The sequence below is a fragment of the Hyperolius riggenbachi genome, chromosome 1 (assembly GCF_040937935.1).
Source record: "Hyperolius riggenbachi isolate aHypRig1 chromosome 1, aHypRig1.pri, whole genome shotgun sequence".
Classification (NCBI taxonomy): Eukaryota; Metazoa; Chordata; class Amphibia; order Anura; family Hyperoliidae; genus Hyperolius; species Hyperolius riggenbachi.
In genome coordinates this window covers 556,783,562-556,798,876 of record NC_090646.1, presented here as the reverse complement: position 1 = coordinate 556,798,876, position 15,315 = coordinate 556,783,562, and positions in this window count along the sequence as shown.

Genomic DNA, 15,315 nt, shown 5'->3' with positions numbered 1-15,315 from the left:
TATAGATCATTAATGTGTGAGAAGCAGTGATAAAGGTATGGCCAAATGAATGGGAGGAGTATGGCCAAATGAATGGGAGGAGTGCTGACAGCTGAAAATGGCTTTTGGTGTTAAGGGTTAAATGGCCTGTAGGCTGAAGTGGTTAATAATGGTAACATTTATCAATATTTGACTATTTTGTTTTTTGTTAGTAATCTATTGGTAAATATTTGACTATAGCTCAACCTAACCCTACTCACACACAGAGCCCTCCCCCCTCCAATGCCTAACCCTAGCCTCTACCCCTCCCCCCTCCAATGCCTAACCCTAATCTCTACCCCTAACGCCCAATCTAAAAAAAACCCTTTCCTGATGTATAACCTGAACCGCCCCCCCACACCACAAACCCCCTTCCTGAACCCTAACCTTAACTTTCCCACCACCACTTGTGATGAGCAGAAATTACGCCCATGTGTAATTACGCATTGTAATTACATTGTAATCATAAGCAAAATATCAGGGGAATAGTGTAATTAATTTTGTAGCTAATGGTTTCCATTTGTAATTATACATGAATTTAGGTGTAATTTTGTGTAATTCCGTGCCAAATTTGGTGGTGAATAGCAAAGCCCCCATACATGCTATTGCTACCAAAATGCCTACATATGTTTACAAGAATTGTGGATACAAGTTACAAAAAGAATTGTTCAAAAAGACCTTGCAGTTTTGATAAAATCGATTTTAAAAATACCAAAAAAGCTTTTGAAACAGTCATTTTTCTGCATGCAAAACCATTTTTCTTTGCATTTTTAATATTGATTTTCTCAAAAACCACACGGTCTTTTTGAAAAATTACTTTTTTTCCTTGTACCCTCTATTCTCCTTAACACATGGAGCAATTTTAGTACCAATAGCATTTATGGGGGCTTTACAATTTACTGACAAATTTGGCATGAAATTACACATAAATTATGCGTAAATGCATGCATAATTATGAATGATTATACAAGGTCAATTGAATTACAAATCTGTAATTACGTATAGGCGTAATTGCAAAAATGTATGTGTAATTTTGCGTAATTAGCAGATTACGATCATCACTAACCACCACCGCAACTCAACTGCAAAAAAACAGAAGATACTGGAGTCACTACATTAATAATAATATAAATGATAAGCGATAATAACATTAACAATAAATTTAACTGGGAGCTCAAATTTCGGTTTTGCTCCCAGTTGCTGCTAATTAACATTAGTGCCAGTTGTGACACCCAAATTGTCTATTTACTGCAGGTGACCAAATTTCCTGCTTCCTAATTAGTAGAAATAGCACTTAATAGCGGCCTGACTCATTATGCACCTGTATTCAGCTCTACACTGATTACACCTCTACACTGATCACACCTCTACACTGATGACACACAAATCTATCCCTCAGCTCCTGACCTCTCTACACTATTATCTTGAGTCCCTGGCTGACTGCTGTCTCTGCATTCATGTCATCCTGTTTCCTTAAACTTAACATGAACAAAACAGAAATTGTGATATTTCCTCCTTCATCTCTTTCTGCTCCCCCACCTATAGTTACAATTTATGTAGAAAATACCCCAATATCATCAACTCCTAAAGCTTGCTGTCTGAGGGTAACTGAAATCTGAGCTGTCCTTTCAACCACATATTAGCAACCTCCAGCTACTCCCATCTAAAAAATATTTCCCAAATTAATTCCTTCCTTACACAAGAGTCTACTGAAATGCTTGTACATGCTCTAATTAATCAAGTTGTTATTATTATTATTATTTAGTATTTATATAGCGCTGTCATCTTCCACAGCGATGTACAGAGTATCACTAAACTGTCCCTCGGAGGAACTCACAATCTAATCCCTATCATAGTCAAATGTCTATGTATGTATGTAATGTATGTATCATAGTCTAGGAGCAATTTTTAGGGGGGAAGCCAATTAACTTATTTGTATGTTTTTGGGATGTGGTAGTAACCCAGAGTTTCATCTTGACTACTGAAATACCCTACTCTGTGGCCTACCAAAAAACAGACAGGCAGTCTGGCACCTCTCCAATCAATACTAAACTCTTCTGCTCCTTTTCCACCTCTCCTTCCACTACTTTGATGCTGCCCCTCACTGCCAATCCCTCCATTGGCTGCCAATCACCCAAAGGATCCAGTTCAAACTCCTAACACTATCATACAAAGCTTTACACGGGATATCACCTCCATAGATTTCCTTATTTATCTCCAGATATCATCCATTCTGGAAGCTTTGTTCCTCCCAAGCCTGGGAATTTTCAAACGTGCCCTCAAGAAACAACTTTTCAGACAAGCTTATAATTTTCTATAGCTAGAATGTAAAACTCACTGCCTCATCTGATAACACCTTTATCTTCTCCCCCAATGTCTTTACCTCACTACCCTCTAGATTGTAAGCTAGCAAGGACAGGGACCTTCTCTTTTATTTGCTGTTTCTGCGCAATTTATAAAATGGACATCTATTAGTATTGGTGATGTTATTCAAACTCCACACCGATTGTATGTATCTGTACTTGTGTCACCAGTTGTCCTGACTGTACAGTATGAAAAACTGCTTATGCATCTATTCTCCCCATTGTTGTGTGCTTTGCATGTTGTACAGCGCTATGGAATATGTTAGTACTCTTTAAATATTAATATTACGAATAATAATTCACCAAAAATGTGGGAGCTATGTAAATGATGCTCATTACACAAATAGCATGTCAAACAACATATACATTCATTAATATGTGTGCGTTTATTGTGCCAATAAACTACATAAACTGGAGAATGCATAGATTGGCTGCATAATGCACTTATGCTATTTGCCTGACACACATTTCACAATTGTATAACTCCTGATGACATTGAGCAGTGCAACATAAACATTAGTGAATCAGGCACACTATGTTCAGAGACAAGTATTGTACAGTTCCTTTGGATGTTAGCACAACACACTTAGTTTGTCACCTAAATTTATGGTAAGCAGCATGCCACAATTCAGATTGTCCTTTTTGTCTCAGCTCCCCTTTCTTGATAATGAACACACAGAGCTGTAATGTGGATAATTGCTGAAACACACTGCCATGTGCTCCCATGAACACGTGTGGTGTCTCACTAGCACAGAGGTAGTGATAAGCTTGCTTTAAAGAAACTTAAAGTGGATCCGAGGTGAACTTTTACTCATTGCATAATTGTGTTCCTTTCCTATTGTTTATAGGGCATTCCTCAAGCCAAATACTTTTTTGTTTTTGTTTTAATACTATAATTCCCTATAAACTAAATAAACCACGCCCACAGGTTTTCAGAGAGCCTTGGCAGTAGCAAGGGCTCATGGGAGCTCAGTCTGGGCAGCAGGAGGAGGAGGTGTTACTAGCCATTGATTTCAGAGGCAGAGGGGAGGAGGGAGGAGGAGGGGATTAGGTTTTTTTGCTCAAGATACAGATAAGCCTGCCTCTGTGTAATGTTTACAAACAACATGGCTGATGTCATTGTATCACAGAAATAAATAATCATTTTCTATTAAAGCTGTTTGCAGCTAGATTTGCTGTGTAAACTATCTAAACTTTAGATGAGATAGATAGACAAGTTACTTGTTATAGTTAGTTTTTCATCTCGGATCCACTTTAACTAAAAAGAGAGCTTTGAACATTTTGCACCCACAGCATTATAAACAGAAAATACAATACTGCCTAACCAAACTTCACCCACTGCTAAAAATGTTAGATAAGTGGATTGCTGCATCAAATTCAAGCTACCTCCCTCTTGAAAAATGCAAATGCAAAATGAAAATGAATAAACGCAAGACACATGCGATTATTCCTTGATTTTCTGCATTTGCAGTTCTGAGGACCTCCTGAAGAGGTGCTATCAATAGCATTAGCAATCCTGGAGCTGAGGTGAAGAGAGGGGTGTGGCTTATTATTGAGGTAATGGGAGAAATAAAAAAAAATAGGGGGAGGGAACTGTGAAATATAATATGGTATATGTTAAAAGGCCTTCAGTAATCAGTCCATATTTTATCTCATATCTTCTTTAAGCTTGAAAAATCATCATAACCGTTATATTTTTTCTGCAACTTTCTATAGGGAATAACAAGTGAGCAGAAGTATTGCTATTTTACAAACAGATACTTCAGCAGTTACTTAGCATGTACACAGAAATACACATTCAATGCAATGCCATTAGACTAACTGTATTACCTTTCAGGTCTGTGGTCTTAGGAGTTGATCAGCTTAACATGTTAGCGGGCACTGAAACAAATGCTTGGCAATAGGGAATAAGGATGGTGTATATCGCTGTCTTTTTAAATAAGATGGATGATGAATAGCCAAGTGTTATCTCCTTAGGGACAGGATAACATGAGTAGAGTCAATTTTCACGGTAATGCAATATACATATGTAAGATTTTGTCCAGCTGGCTAACCTCATCAAATTTATCAGATGACTGTGGTTACTGTAATATCTATTTGCAACGAAAATCTATTCAGTTATTCAATAAAAAGAATCATATTTCTGACTGTATGAGTTGCAATAGCCTTGCCATATTTTATTGGAATGTACAAGGCATAAATATTATATAGAAAACACAAGCTGAATTTATTAGGGACAGCACAAGACCAAGAGTCTGATTTGCTAAGCTACAGAAAGTGCATTCTTCCACTCTGCACCCCCATATAAAGTAAATATAGAGGTAAAAAATAATAGAGAAATCAAGAGTCCACTATAGTGTAGTATTTTTGTCCAATATGGTAAAAGGAAAACAACATAAGATACACTCACAAAAGTAGGTTGCTGACAAGCAACCACTTTCAAGATATTTGGAGAACTTGACCCATCCCCTCAGGTTAGATTAAGATGTCACTCTCTGTAGGTAGGAAGAACAGGGGTAGATCCCTCCACCAAAGGTGGACTAGTGATACTTCTATCAGAAACACAGAGTCATCAAAAAGATAAAATGCAATGCTCGCCTGTTCTACTGCCTGAGGAAGTGGGCTGTGTCCCACAAAACGTGTCAAAATTATTGGAGTACATTATTATAGAATGCTTTGAAATGTTTATCTTGTTGAATCTTCTATGGGGAGGTAGGTGTGTACCTCTTACCCTATTTTTAATTCGAACATGGTTTTATCCTTGTCTGTTGCCTCTGTGTTTCTGATACAGGTACCCCAGATAATCACAGCCACCTGTGTCCATGGTGACTGGACCTAGTTTCTATACCTTGAATAAAAGCAAAAATGTTTACTTTCATGAAATTTTCAATAAACAATAATTATTCCCCAACATGATGACTGTATCTTGTAAACCTCATCTTAAAACTCTGAAGTGCTCCCAGCTGCCCTGCTAAGAAAAAAATCACTGTCTCTAATTGTCATTGGTAAAGATGAGCGGGCAAATCTGACATGCACAACTTGACTGCTAGTGAACATGAGCCGCGGTAGGTTAACTCACGTTTTTGTCTCTAGTTGCTGTACTCCATGTCCTGCACCATCCTCCCAATACTTCCTCCTTCACAGTGGAAGTTCCTTTGTGAAGGAGGAAGTCTTGTAAGGATGGAGTCCAGAACCAGCAGCCATGACGTAGGTGAGTTAACCCACCTACCGCGACCCACAACAACCAGCAGTTAGGTTCAGTCTCATCTCAGGCTAAACTGGATTTCCTGTTTGCCTTAGTCATCAGTAAAAATAATTATTTTTTACATTTACAAATACACATTAAGCCACAGTGGCACAACAAGTCTCCTGGTTCAGCTAAATACACATTAAGTCAAGCTAACTAGTTCAACTGTGGTCCCTACTCTAGTGTCTTACAAGTAGGATGTGCATGTATCAAATGTGCTAGATACTCTCAGAAGGCTGCCTACAGCTCCACATAGGAACATTAGAAACCAGCACTGCATTAGCCTGCGGCAGAATCCAAACAGAAACATACAATCACTGTTATTTTCTGGACAGGCTTTTTATTAATTACTTATCTCTGTATCCCTGATAAGCCATGTCTAAAGAATCACAGAGTTTGTGTATGTCTTCTTATACTCAGCGGTCATTTAAAGAGAAACTCCAACCTAGAATTGAACTTTATCCCAATCAGTAGCTGATACCCCCTTTTACATGAGAAATATAATGCTTTCAGAAACAGACCATCAGGGGGCGCTGTATGACTGATTTTGTGCTGAAACCCCTCCCACAAGAAGCTCTGGGACCGCAGTACTTTTGGCAGTTTGTTACAATGTAACAAGGTTCACTGACAGGAAATAGCTGTTTACAGCTGTCTCTAACAGCCAAAACAGCTAGGAACAGCTACATAATCTGCCCACAGTAAAAATGTCACCATGTAATAAATGTCAGAATGTAAATCGGGGAGAGGAAAGATTTTACAATGAGCAAACACTGACTAAATCATTTATACATAATTATAGTAAAAAATTTAGCACTTTTTTACTACATTATTTTCACTGGAGTTCCTCTTTAAGTCATTATTTTCCTCATTCTAGAAGAAAAAAAAAAAAAGAAAATTGTGCACACTGACGCATCATTCTACAATAGTTTATGTGCATTATCAATAATTTGCTATACACATCAATTGTCAGTTTCTTAAAACAAAATGGCAATTAGCCTTAAAGCGGACCTAAACCCAGGACTTCCTCCTTGCTCTAAAAGAGAAGCAACAGCATAATATCCTTTAAATAAAGCCACATTAGATTCCAGAGGCTTCCCCCTCCAGAGGTAAGTACCCCCAGGGGCACTTTTCTTTGTTACAGGTGTTCGTTAAGCACCAGAGCCTTTCCTTTCAGAATTTGAGCTGTGATCATTGTAATTGGCTCTCAGTGGTCACACGATCAGGAGCCAATAAAATCATGTTCTGACCTGCGCATGGAGTCATCATTCAGATGTCTGATAGTGTGTGGCAGACAGTGGTGACAGAACAATGAGTGGGACTGCTCAGGTGAAATGTACGCCCTGTCAAAGACTGACTGCCACAAGCAGGACATAGATTTCATCTGCAGCGGTAAGGAGGAGATTACACTAGAACTAGAAATGTTACTTACTTTTTCATGCTATGCAGCATACAAGTGACCAAAGGGACAATATTGAGGAATTTCAATGTTTACTTTTCTAATTCTATTGTTAGGTGTCTAATTCATGCATATGCACTGCTAGACAAAAAAAAAGAACGTTTTTTAAAACTAGAAAATTAGATAAATGAAGATGTTTCAATAAGTAAAGGAAAATAAAAAGAACTTAATGAAAGCACACTATTGTTAAACAATAAAGCAAATTTGGAGAAAAGACAATAGACAACAGTTTAATTAGCTTACAACAGCACATAAATATGTAATAATTTTTTATAACTTAAACATTTGCAAATTTAATTATCGAAATTATTACAGGCTGCAGCACTGCTTAAAAAAAGGTCTTCATTATATTATATTGGTAGAAGTGTATGGTTAATGTTTTCTTCATATATTTTTATTATGCTTTTTCATGTAATACACTTTTTTGTTAAACTAAAAAACGGTTATAAATACAGAAACAATGTTTTAAAACATCTGTCTGTCTGTCATTTGCTGGAGATCACTATTGCTTTTTCCTGGGTCATATCAGGAGGACATTGCAGTGGCTGGTGAATGGTGTTTCCCGGCATGGTCTGCCTCATCCAACCCATGTCATGCCGCTCTGCCTTGCTGTGTTCACCGTCGCCTTGTCGCCTGGCCGCACCTCCGCCGTTCACGGACTGCCTTCTGCTCTGCCGCCTGGCTGCATATCCACCTTTCACGAATTACCATTATTCACCCCGCCAGCCTACCAACAGCTTCAGCCTGACACATCCCGGATTAATCTGACCATAGAATCATCTATCCCGCTAGCCACTGTGAACACGAGCTGCCCCTCCTGCTAATACAGCTTGTTGTCCCAAGGCTATCAGAGAGCGACTGGGACTTTCCTGCTGGATTAACCCCTTTGCTGCTGCACAACTTCAGTGCTCAGATATATTACTCACAGATATCCACAGACTGTATGAATAGGTGGACTTTGCCTAAAGCTATCTCTATCCGGAGACTGATAACAGTATATATTTAGATACAAAACACAGAACATTTATATTGTGCTTTTCTCCTGGTGGACTCAAAGCGCCAGAGCTGCAGCCACTAGGACGTGCTCTATAGGCAGTAGCAATGTTAGGGAGTTTTGCCCAAGGTCTCCTACTGGCTTACTGAACAGGCAGGTGCTGGCTTACTGAACAGGTAGTGCCGAGAATCAAACCCAGGTCACCTGTGTCAGAGGCAGAGCCCTCAACCATTACACTATCCAGCCGCTGCACTAACCTCAATGGGCTCTATTCATAAAGCATTACCACATGCGGCAATGCTCAAAACAGCTGACTTTACCGAGCACGTAGCAAAATGTCAATTCATAAAATCTGTTTCCACATGAAAAGCTGACATTCCCAAGCAGAGCTGTAAATTACGGCCTTGTGCAGTGATTATCTCAACACATGTCACTAAATGTCAATTCATAAAGATTAGAGCAGGCGGTATTGGGACGGAGAATACCGTCTGTTTAGAAAAGGTGATAAGAGAGCGATAACAGCAAAGCTAATGGGGACAGATCTCCCAAGCAGCAGCAAAGAGGAGGGAACAAAAAAGGCTTTCCGGAATACCCAGGCTGTGTTTTTGTAACCTCTTGGGCACCTGTTTTCAGATATATTTCACAACAGAAAGCCTGCATATGTAACATTTCTTGAAGTTCTTCTAAGCTGTGGCAATTAAATAGATTGTTTAGAATGAGTAATAGACAGATTCAGTGCAGATTCAGGGCAAGGAGAGGCAGTTTTAAAAAAATGCACATCTAAAGGATGGGGCTGCCTCTTTTATTGTAATGCTGTCTCTGCAAGGAGAAAATGTATCAACTCAGGCAGCTTCTCATGTTACCGCGAGCCTACCGCCAGCCTAGTTTGGGAAATCCCTGACCTTTTATCGCAACTGTAAACTTTTTTATGAATTAGCACACAAAAGTCTAAAATCCCGATGCGGTATTTTCCCGCCAAGATTTTTTTTACCACAAAGCCTTTTATGAATAGAGCCCGATGTGGCTTTAACGTGGACTAGCTTTCCTATAGACCTATCCTGGTTTGTGAACTTGGCTTGCTGCATGCCTGCTATTATTACTGCTGACTAGATCCTTTTACTAACGCTAACGGAACTTTCAAGTTGTTTTTCTATTTCTGCAAAGAACTTATGAGCATGCTTATTAATTAATTTGGGGGGACTAATATGTGGCACTAGTGTGACCAATTAGTGGTTGTGTGTACGGTGTATTGTGTTTGGTGGAGTGGCCATTCCATATGAGTATATTTTTTAAAAACTGAAGACTTCCATTTTATTAACCTCTATATTCATATGCTTTGGCGATGCTTTTAACCACTTCCGTACTAGTAGACCACTGGCACCTCCCGTTGAATCACCACACATACCCACTGCTCCTGCTGGTCATGCCAATCTCACATCGCCGCAGGCCCCTCTCTCTGCAGTCGCTATGACAGCAGAGCTGTGTGATTCGGTCAGAAGCCACTTTTATTCGTTCCTGACCATTTCCATCAATGTAAGCCAATGGGATATGCTCACAGTGATGACATGGTCAAGGGCCAATGAAATCAGCTCCTGACTGACTCACACAGCTCTGCCGTCATATGGACGTCAGTGTGAGTGATCTGCAGCGGGGAGAGAGGGATATGATCGGTGGTAACGGCGAAAGTGTACAGCGGGATGATTGAAATTCACGTCCTGGCAGAGGTAAGAGTTTTAAAACATGGAGTAGATGTCAATCATCAAGGTCAGGAAGTGGTTAAATTGAACAGATTTGTTTTGTATTTGGTTACTCTGGTAACCCCAGGAAAGAGATCAATGGATATCAGAAACAGCTTGAATTTATTAGACAGCGTTTAAACAAAGATCTATTATTGTTATTGATTTATAAAGTGCCAGCATGTTCCATTCCATGGCACTGAACAGAGTATGAATAAACATGGGGTACATATATGAATACAATAACAAGTACATAATGAAGACAATGATACACAGAAAATATAGACATTGGTACATAATACAGAATTGATAGAAATAGTAATTACAGTGACAAATGTAACATGATGAACAAAATGTTTTGCAAATTCGAAGACACAGAAAGGTAAGAAAGTCCTGTCCTTGCGAGCTCACAATCTAAAGAAATATGGAGGAAACAAGGGGCGAGTCTTGAACACACACCTATAGGATGAAGCAGGAGGTGCAGGAGCTTTCCTTTCTTTTCCCCTGCAGTATTGTTTCCTGGAGTGGGGGCATCCTTGTTTGCAGTGCAGTGGCCATACTGGTGTTTCTATCATACTGGAGCAGAGTTCCCCAACCTTGTCCTTCAGGCCCACCAACAGTACATGTTTTGCAGAAAACCACAAACATTCACAGGTGGGGTAATTAGTGTTTCAACAGAGCTGATTAGCTACCTCTGTGAATTTCCACAAAACATGCACTGCTGGTGGGCTTTGAGGACAGGGTTGGGGAACACTGTACTGGAGTTCTCATGCATTATGTGCAGTGCATGTTTTTTATAGGGTGATCTCTTGGTCCCCGTGGATATAAAGTGGTTATTGACTGGAGGATGTTTATATCTAAACACTGCTTTACCTGGAACTGTATTATGCTACATAGTAGTTTTGTTTTACACCATATTTTTGTCAAAAATCCTGTTGGAATATTATACATTGATATTTATTTTGCAGCTTCACTTGTTGGTTTGTTAGACATTTTTTATCAATGGTTTTAGATATATCTTAACGTTTATAGAAAAAGAAACCTTTATCATTTTACCTTGTAAGTCTCTTGACTTGGCAAATGATAAGCGCTTTGCTCACTCATTTGAAATTTGCGGAGGAGTTTCTTTTGGTTCATAGGTTTGGTATTAAACGTTTATGATATTGCTCATTACTGAAACTATTTTAAAGAAAACCTGAAGTGGAGATGAAGACCGGCACCATCGATTCAATTTACTCTTTTATTTTTCAAATGACATACAGCATAAATGCAACGTTTTCGGAACTCCGAAATGTCACATTTGTATGCCATTTGAAATATAAAAGAGCAAATTAAATCGATGGTGCCGGTCTTCATCCTCCACTTACGTATCTGGTCTTGAGTGCTGTCGGGATTGACCAGGCACATCGTGCTGCATACTGGTGGAGAGCTAGGCTTACCTTCACTCCAAAGAAAACCTGAAGTGAATTGTTTTTAAAAAGCTTAGAGACTTACCCTTTCTGTGCAGGGTCCCTGTGAATGAATCTGTAAAGAGTTTTTCAGATATATTCTCATGGCCATGCTTCCATCCATGTGTAAAAGCAGCAGAGCAGTGCATGCGTTAGTAAAGTCTGCGCCTGCGCAGTAGCACAAAGCTACTCATGCACTGCTTTTTGCTTCTAACAAAGTCCAAAATCGAGTCAGCACCGCCTTCAGTAGAAAAATAGCTCTTTTATTAATTAAAAAGCATGATGTCAAAGTAGCGGCGACAGCTCCGCTGTTTCGGGCGTGCAGCCCTTTTTCAAGCCAAAAGCAAGGATCATCACACTAACAAACATTACAAATCACCTTATATAGCATACAAACTTATGAGCTCACCTGTGATCGACCAATCAGAGGGAGGCAGGGGCTGGCGGACCCGATGGGGAACTAATCCCTTAGTATGCAAAGCGGAGTGTTCAGTACCCTCCCCCAGACGTCAGCAGTAACCCACCCAATCAGTGGGAAATATGGTTGCCATACGAGGAGACGCTTGAGGACGCCAGAGCCCAGCCGCCCCTTCCACCGGCATCCGCAGCGTCATACATGACGCAGTACCAGTCACATGGGATCAATCCTCCAATCAAACGAGCGCTCCGCTCTCCAATGCGGAAAACAGCTCGTCGTGGATAGAAGGGACGTCACTGATTACGTCTGGGCGATCCGCCCTCGCTGTCATGTGACTCCCAAAACATAAACATTATCCCCATGGCAATCCCCAAACAAAGGGCAATACCTATATTGTCGTTAGGGCAGCCTGGCCATGAAGTCCCCAGTCTCCCCCCGCACAGCAATCCATTGCGCACCCTGGATAATTTAAACTTGCCAGTCTCAGCCTCACTCCTCCTCGCCGATCCAATAAATCTGTAATAGATAAAAATAAACATATATACAAGATTAATATGTATCAATCACCTACACAGAAAAAGATACACTGCAGATCTAGATACACCCCGATAATTCATATTCCTTATTAAGCCCCCCTCTGCCAAAAGTACCCAATCTTCTAATCCACATCGCCTCTTTTCTCAATAACAATTTATGGCGGTCTCCCCTCTTTATACTAAACGGGACATTATCAATAACTTGAACTCTCAATTGCGAAACAGTGTGTCTGCAATCTTTAAAATGGCATGCAACTGCATGATCAGAGCTCTCACCTCTGATCGCAGATTTGTGCGATGAAATCCGGTCTCGAAGCGGTTGTGTGGTTTTGCCCACGTAACCTAGGCCACATGGGCACTTAATCAAGTAAACTACAAATGTTGACTCACAATTAAAGTATCCCCTGATGTAAAATCTCTTACCACTAGATGGATGCGTAAACATGTCTCCCTTTGTCACACAGCCACACATGTGGCAGTGCAAGCAAGGGAATGTCCCATTCCTGGGCACATCTACCCTCTCAACCGCAGACGTGTGTACCACCTTGTCTCTAATCCTGGGCGGCCGTCGGAAGGACATCAGTGGCGGATACCTAAATTCCTGTACATTAGGGAAGGATTCTTTAAGTATCTTCCAGTGTCTATTAATCACCCTAGCTATCTGTTGGCTCTGGCTATTGTAGGTACTAACAAAAGCAATTCTTGGCTCCTTAGATCTACTCCTGGTTCTGGTTCTACTTTTACTATCCAATAGAGTATTAGGATACCCTCTCTTTTTAAATTTATCCCTCATCTGTTTCAGTCTGTTCTCCCGTTTCTCTGGATCCGCCACCAATCTCTCAACCCGCATTAACTGTCCAGTCGGGATATTATTCCTAATATGTTGCGGATGAAAACTCTGAAACTCTAATATAGAGTTTCGATCAGTGGGTTTAGTGTACAGGTCAGTGAGCAATCTGTCACCCACCCTGTACACCCAAGTATCAAGGAAAGAGACACCCGTGGCATCCACATGTGCGGTCAAGATTATCTGGGGACACTTGTCTCTAAGTTGGACAATAAATTGTTCCAGGGACGAACGCGGCCCCGCCCATACGCAAAATATATCATCAATAAATCTCCACCAGCATTTAGCATGCTGGTGGAATAAGGGACTAGTATACACGAAACTTTCCTCGTATTGTCCCATAAACAGGTTTGCATAGGACGGGGCCACGTTCGAACCCATCGCAGTTCCTCTACGCTGCGCATAGAAATCCCCATCAAAATAAAAATAGTTTTCTCGCAATACTATCTGCAGCAGAGAGACAACAAACTTCCTCTGTTCATCTGTCAAATCCGTATGTAGCATTAAGAACCACTCTACAGCCTCTACACCCCCATCATGTGGGATGGAGGTGTAGAGGCTTTCAACATCCAGAGTAACCAAAACACACTCAGCGTCTAATGCACTTAGGCCATTTAATTTGTCTATAAACATTTTAGTATCTCGCAAGTAAGAGTCCAATGAAAGGACCAACGGTTGCAAAATCTTATCAACAAATTGTGCCAAAGGTACAAATACTGAATTTACACCCGACACTATGGGCCTACCAGGTGGTGCCTCCAAACTCTTGTGTATCTTTGGAAGGGTGTATAGCATAGGGGTTACAGGATGATCTTTCACTAAGAATTTTGCACATTCATCATCAATAATTCTACGCTGTAAAGCCTCATCAACTACTTGCTTAATCAGTCCCTGTATCCTAAATAAGGGGTCAATACTTAATTTCTCATAAACGCCACTCTGCGCCAATTGTTGTAAAATTTCTTGGCGATAGTAATCACTATTTAGCACCACCACTGCTCCTCCCTTATCTGCAGGGCGGACAACAATTTGTTCATTATTCTGTAAAGACCTAAGTGCCTCCCTTTCTCCTTTAGAGAGATTGGACATGATCTTAGGTGGATGTTGTAATGATCGCTGCTGCAGCAGCTATTACTGGAAGTATTAGTGCTGCAGCTCAGGCAGTTCTGATCTATTTCCATGCAAGTTGCATAGCTTTGTCTGTCTTTCCCTGCTGTCAGCTTGTGACTGATTATCATTCACCTGTGTGGGAATCTGCATGTCTGCTCCCATTGGATGACCTCAGTATAAAGATCTGCTTCCTGCAGGGTTTCCTTGGGTTTTCATAGCTTCAGCTTAAGCCTGTCTTGCTGTCGCTTTAGCCCCCGATCGTGTTTCTTGTTATAAAGATACTTTGCTGGTCTTTGCATCATATATTGGTTCATTGCCAATATATATGCATACCAGCACGTTTATTATTTTCCTTGTATTTGTGTTACGTTAATACATCAGTGTCGCTGATGTATACGTACACAAACTGTTTATATCCTGTGTGCAGTTAGTCAGCTTTCCAGCACGTTTTGGTAGGTTGCGCGTACCGTGACCACCCGTGCTGAGGTAGTTACCCTGCTCCTGGTTCTGTTTGTGGATTGCGTTCATCTCTGCGAAGAGATAACGAATCCTTCTGAATCCTGTTCTGTCACTGTTTGTGGATTGCGTTCATCTCTGCGAAGAGATAACGAATCCTTCTGAATCCTGTCCTGTTACCGTTTGTGGATTGCGTTCATCTCTGCGAAGAGATAGCGAATCCTTCTGAGCCCTGTTCCCTGTTTTGCTCCAGTGTTAGTCAGCGTTCCTGCTTATGTCATATATCGGTTCATTGCCGATATATACATATGTTAGTCAGACGTTACAAATAGTTTCATTGATAGCTGTAATTGTAATACGCTAGGAAAACATACTTATTGTATATTTATCTGTGTTATGTTCATCTATCTCAATCCTGCTATTTTCTGACTATCCTGTCCTGTCTTTGTGAGGCACGCCATCGCCGCATCGCATTGGCTGCCTCATTCCAGTCTGTCTGGTTTTGGACGCTTGCTGTCGCTAAGTAGCCGCTAGCTAGCAAGCGTTCATTCTGACTACCTGTCCTGATCTCCTCAGTTCTGGTTTATGCGCTCAGCGCTACTTTGCGCTGAGACGTTATAACGAAAGCATTGTTTGTGGCTGTCAGATCTGCACCGGCTCTGTGCGCCACAATCTCCTATTGCAGT